Source organism: Chrysochloris asiatica, unplaced genomic scaffold (genome assembly GCF_000296735.1).
Source record: "Chrysochloris asiatica unplaced genomic scaffold, ChrAsi1.0 scaffold00007, whole genome shotgun sequence".
Classification (NCBI taxonomy): domain Eukaryota; kingdom Metazoa; phylum Chordata; class Mammalia; order Afrosoricida; family Chrysochloridae; genus Chrysochloris; species Chrysochloris asiatica.
In genome coordinates this window covers 20,226,637-20,232,998 of record NW_006408525.1, presented here as the reverse complement: position 1 = coordinate 20,232,998, position 6,362 = coordinate 20,226,637, and positions in this window count along the sequence as shown.

The following is a 6,362-nucleotide window of genomic DNA, read 5'->3' as shown; positions in this document are numbered from 1 at the left end:
TGTGCATAGGGTCTCTATGAGTTGGTACCAACTCTATGGCACCTAACAACAACAAGAATAAGGAAAAAGGATATTAAGATGCACATAGAGGCAAAAATCTAGTTCTTATGGGAGGAAAATGTACAGGAATTTCCATGAAATTTTCATAAAGTCATAAAGTAAAAGAATGTTTGTTGTTGTTCTTGTGTTGTGGAGTCGGATCCAACTGATATCAACCCTGTATAGGGTTTTCAAGGAGCAGCTGGTGAGTTTGAACAGCCAACGTTGTGTTTCAAACTGACCTTGCGACCCAGTGCTTTAGCCCACAGCGTCATAGCATTGGCAATCTTTAAGTCTGGGTGCATGTGGTATAGAACAAGCACTAGACTACTGCCCACAAAGCCAGCTGTTTAAATCTACCAGTTGCTTCTTAGAATCTCTATACCTGGTCTCCATCAGTTAGAACAAACTCGAGGACACTTAACAAAAACAACAAAAGAACAGCAACAAGAATCCTGTCCGACCAGATATAGTTGTTATTGTTGGGTGCTGTCCAGTCAGTTCTGACTCTTAGCTACCCTATTCACAGTAGAAGAAAACACTGCCCAGTCCTGTGCCAACCTATCATTATTACGCTTGAGCTGATTGCTGCAGCCACTGTGCCAACCCATCTCTTTGGATGTCTTCCTCCTTTTCACTGACATTCTACTTTACCAAGCATGATTTCCTTTTCCAGGGACTGGTCCCTCCTGATAATATGTCCAAAGTATGAGAGACCAAGTCTCACCATCCTGGCTTGTAAGGAATATTCTTCCAACACAGATTTGTTTGTTCTCTGGCAGTCCCTGGTACTTTTAATATTCTTCTCCAATACCACAACTCAAATGCATCAATTCTTCTGCAGTCTTACATTTTCATTGACCAAATTTCACATGCACACGAAGCTACTGAAAATACTATGGCTTGGGTCAAGACACACCTCAGTCCTCAAGCTGGTATCTTTGCTCTTGAGGTGTTGTGAAGCAGAGGTCTTGTGCAGCAGATTTGTCTAATGCAATATGTCATTTGATTTCATGACTGCTGCTTTCATGAATGTTGTTGGTGGATCTAAGCAAAATGAAGTCTTTGACGACTTCCATCTTTTCTCCATTTATCATGATGTTACTTATTGGTCCTTTTGTGAGGATTTTTGTTTCCTTTACATTGAGGTGCAAACCATACTGAAGGCTGTGGTCTTTGATCTTCATCAATATTTTAGGTCCTCTTCACTTTCAGCAAGCAAGATTGTATCATCTGCATATATGGGTCTTTCTTCCATACTGTTGCCACATTCTTCTTCATATAATCCAGCTTCTCAGATTATTTGATCAGCATACAGATTGAATAAGTATGGTGAAATAATACAACCCTGGAGAGTACCTTTCCTGATTTTTAACCATTCCATGTCCCCTTGTTCTGTTTGAAAGACTGCCTCTACATCTATGTACAGGTTCCTCATGAGCACAATTAAGTGTTCTATTATACCCATTCTTTGCAATGCTACCCATAGCTTGTCATGATCCACACAGTTGAAAATCTTTGCACGGTCAGTAAAGTACAGGTAGACATTTTTCTGGTATTCTCTGCTTTTAGCCAAGATCCATCTGACATCAGCAATGGTATCCCTCATTCCATATCCTGGTCTGAATCCAACTTGAACCTGTAGTAGTTCCCTATTACTGTACTTTCACAGTTGTTTTTTAAATTATCTTCAGCAAAATTTTACTTGTATATGGTATTAATGAGATTGTCCAATGATTTTCTATGTGGATCATGGATTCTGTTGGGTTACCTCTCTTTGAAATTGGCACAGATTTGGATCTCTTCCAATCAGTTGACCAGGTAGCTGTCTTTCATATTTCTTGGCATACCTAGGTGAGCGCCTTCAGTGCTGCATCCCTTTATTGAAAGATTTCAATTTGTATTCCATCAGTTTCCAGGGCCTTGTTCTGTGCCAATGCCTTCTTCAGTGTACCTTGGACTTCTTTCTTCAGTACCATTGGCTCTTGATTATGTGCTATGTCTTGAAATGATTGAACATCGACTATTTCTTTTCTGTTCCATGATCTTGTATATTCCTTCCATCTTTTTTATTAGACCTTATAATAAAGTTTGAAACTTTATTATAAGGATGATGTTGTCACAGCCAATGGAACAAAATAGAGAGTCTGGAAACCTATACAAATGCATGTGATTCCTTAATTTATAATTAAGGCTACATTTAAAGGCAAGTCCATCAATATGGGAGTGGTTGGAAAAGTTAGATTGTATTTCTACGATGCAGCATTACTGTGGTGCATTAGGCAGCTATTAAAGAGGATGAGTAAGAATTATATAGATTGACCTGGAAAAAATGTTTGTTGTATAGCAAATAAAAAATGCAAGTCACCAAGTTTTAGATTGAATTATGTCCTCTAAATGATAACCTTTATGCCCGTAGCTATAGTCCCATTTTGGGAATGGGTTGTCTGTTATGTTAATAAGGCAGAATTTGTGAAAGGTGTATCTTGAGTCCATTTCATTTGTGTTATAAAAAGAGATTAAATAAGCAAGCCGAAAAGTGGTGGGGGAGATAGATGCCAAGATCCATGGAAGCAAGCAGCTGAAGAGCCAAGGACCTACCCCCAGAGCCCACCCTGAATTTGGCCTTGTAGCCTTCTAAACTGTGAGAAAATACGTTTCTGTTTGTCAAAGCCACCCTCTTGTGGCATTTCTGTTATAGCAGCACTAGATCATAAAACATTTTGTACTGGGAGAGTGGGATGCTGCTCTAACAGATAACTCAAAAGGGAAGTGACTTTGGAATTGGGTAATGGGTAGAAAGGAGTGTCATGGCACTATAGGACAAGCACTGTACTAACCACAAGATAGGTGGTTTGAGCTCCATGGGAGAAAATGAGGCTTTTTGCTCCTGTTAAGATTTACAACCTTGAGAACGCTATATGGGATCTCTATAAGTCAGAACTGACTGGACAACACTTAACAACAACAACAACGTCAATGGGTAGAGAGACTGGCAGAGTTTTAAGGTGCCTAAGGAGCTCTGGTAGCGTAGTAGTTATGAATCAGGCTGTGAATTGCAAGGTCAGCAGTTTGAAACTACCAGCTGTTCTGCAGGAGAAAGATGAGGCATTCTGCTCCCGTTAAGATTTACAGCCTCGGAAACCCTGTACAGGGTCGCTATGAGTCGGAACTGACTCCACGGCACACAGCCACCAATAGTAAAAGCCTAAAATGCCTTGCCGCCAGTCATCTGTCAGTTTGTTGTTCTCTGGTGTCTTGCATGTTGCTGTGATGTTAAAAGCTGTGTATTTCAAATACAAGCAGGGTCACCTATGGTGACCAGGTTTCTGCAGCGTTTCCAGGTTAAGACAAACTAGGAAGAAGGATCTTGAAATCTGCTTCTAAAAAAAATTGGACACTGAAAACCTTATGAATAGCAGGAGAACACTGTTAGCTATAATGCCAGAAGATGAGCCCCTCAGGTTGAAAGGCACTCAAAATACAACTGGGGAAGAGCTGCCTCCTCAAAATAGTCGACCTTAATGATGTGGATAGAGCAAAGTTTTGGGGACCTTCATTTGTTGATGTGGCATGACTTGAAGTAATATGAAATAGCTGCAAACATCCATTAATAATCAGAAAATTATACAAAGTATGGGTCTAGGAAAGTTGGAAATTGTCAAAAATGAAATGAAATGCTTGATGATAGATATCATAGGCATGAGTGGACCACTTTGAATAAGACAATCATACTATGCTGGGAATGACAAGTGGAAGAGGATTGGGATCATGTTCATTATCAAAGAGAACATTTCAAGATCTGTCCTGGAATACAATGCTGTCAGTGATAATATGTCTATGAGGGTGAGTCAAAAATTATCCACACTCAGGTTATATTGAAACACCCATATGCATGTGAATTGATTCAATCAAATAGATGCGTGACAGTGGATTCTGTGGCATATCACTTGCAAATCAGCCATGGCTCTGTCTATGAAATAATCTATGACAGACTTGGGTTTTGAAAAGTTTGGATGAGATGGGTACTGAAATGACTCACGAAAGAGCATAAACAGAAGCATTTGCACAACTGCAAACCAAATTTGGACCAATAATTAGAAGGAAAGTAAAAGTTTCTTTTAAAAAATCATTACTAGTAATGAGACACAGATTCATCACTACGAACAAGGCTGAGAGTAAACAGCAGAGTACGAAATGGAAACATCCTCAATCATTGGCCAAGAAAAAGTTCAAAAGTCAACAGTCAGCTGCAAAATTGATGCTTACGGTTTTCTGGGATTCTCGTGGGCCAGTATTAAAACATCATCAGGAAAAAGGTTCGACAATCAACAGTGCTCATTACAGTGAGATGCTCACTGAAGAGCTGAAGCCTAAACTTCAGAGGCCTGCTATCCAAGGGCGTTGTGATCTTGCATGATTATGCACATCTGCACACCTCTACCCACACTGTTGACACTCTACAAAAACTGTGTTTTGAGTTGCTAAAGCATCCTTCCTATAGTCCTGATCTTGCTCCATTGGATTTTCATCTTTTTGGTCCCCTGAAAGCAGCCTTTGGAGAATGAAGATTCACCTCGGATGAGGAAGTGAAGACAGCAGTGCACTTGTGACTTGCAGCTCAGCCTAAAACATTTTAAAATAAGGGAATTCGAAAGCTTGCTGACAGATGGACAAAGTGTGCTGAAAGTAAGGAAATTATGTTGAAAAATAATGTGTTTGTCTTTCCTAAAAATTAAAATAAATTCTACAGACAAAATGCAGATAATTTTTTACTCACTTGTATATGCCCACAAGAAAGATCAGATGATATGACTATTATTCAAATTTACCTGCCAACCATTAATGCCAAAGATAAAGGAACTGAAGATTTTTTCCAACTTCTGCAGTCTGAAATCGATCAAACATATAATCATGATGCATTGATACTTCTAATGATTGGAATGCAAAAGCTATAAACAAAAAAGTAGTTGGAAAATATGACCGTGGTGATACAAAGAAGGCTGGGGATCACATGATAGAATTTTGCAAGACCGGTGACCTATTAATTGGAAATACCTTTTTTCGACAGCGTAAACTGTAACTGTATGTGTGGACCTCATCAGATGGTATACAATGTAACCAAACAGGCTCCAGCTATGGAAAGAAATCATGAAAAAACTCAATAACATCAGAACTAACATGATCATGGGGTGACTGTGGAACAGACCATCAATTGCTCATAATCAAGTACAAGTTGAAGCTGAAGAAAATGAAAACAAGAGTCAAAGTACAACCTTGAGTATATTACACCTGAATTTAAGAAACCATTTCAATAATAGATTTGATGTGTTGACATTAATGAGGAATGGTGGGTAACACCAAGCATGTCTTATACAAAGAAAGCAAAAGGCTATTAAAAAGACAGGAAAGAAAGAAAGACCAAATTAGACATCAGAAGAAACCCTGAAACATGCTCTTGAATGTAGAGAAGCTAAAGTGAGTAGAAGAAATGGTGAAGTAAAAGAGCTGAACAGAAAACTTCAAAGGGCAGCTCAAAAAAACCAAAGGAAAGTATTACAACGAAATGTGAAAAGACCTGGAGTTAGAAAACCAAAAGGAAGACACGCTTGGCATTTCTCAAAATGAAAGATCTGAAGAAAAAATTCAAGCCTCAAGTTGAAATATTAAAGGATTTTTCGAGCAAAATCGCCAACTTCATAATTCAAACGCATTGATTTATCTTCAACATTGCAATTTTGCATTGATATATTTGAATTATAGTGTTGGTGAAGAATACTGAATACTATGGACTGCCAGAAGAATGAACAAATCTGTTTCTGAAGGAGGATAGCTGGATTACTCCTTGGAAGCAACGATGGGGAGACTTCATCTCTTGGACTATAGACATGTTGTCGGGAAGGACCAGTTCTGGGAGAAGGACATCATGTTGGTAAAGTGAAGGACTGGTCCCTTCTGATAATACGCCTAATGTATGAGAGACAAAATCTCACCATCCTGGCTTTCAAGGTTTATTCTGACTGTACTTCTTCCAACACAGATTTGTTTGTTCTTCTGGCACTCTATGGTACTTTTAGTATTCTTCTCCAGCAGCATAACTCAAATGCATCAATTCTTCTACAATCTTCCTTATTCATTGTCCAACTTTTACATGTATACGAGTTGACTGAAAATACCACTTCAGCCCTCAAACTGACATCTTTGCTCTTGAATAAAGAGGTCTTGTGCAGCAGATTTGCCTAATGCAATATGTCATTTGATTTCTTGACTGCTGCTTACATGAATGTTGTTGGTGGATCCAAGCAAAATGAAGTCTTTGACGA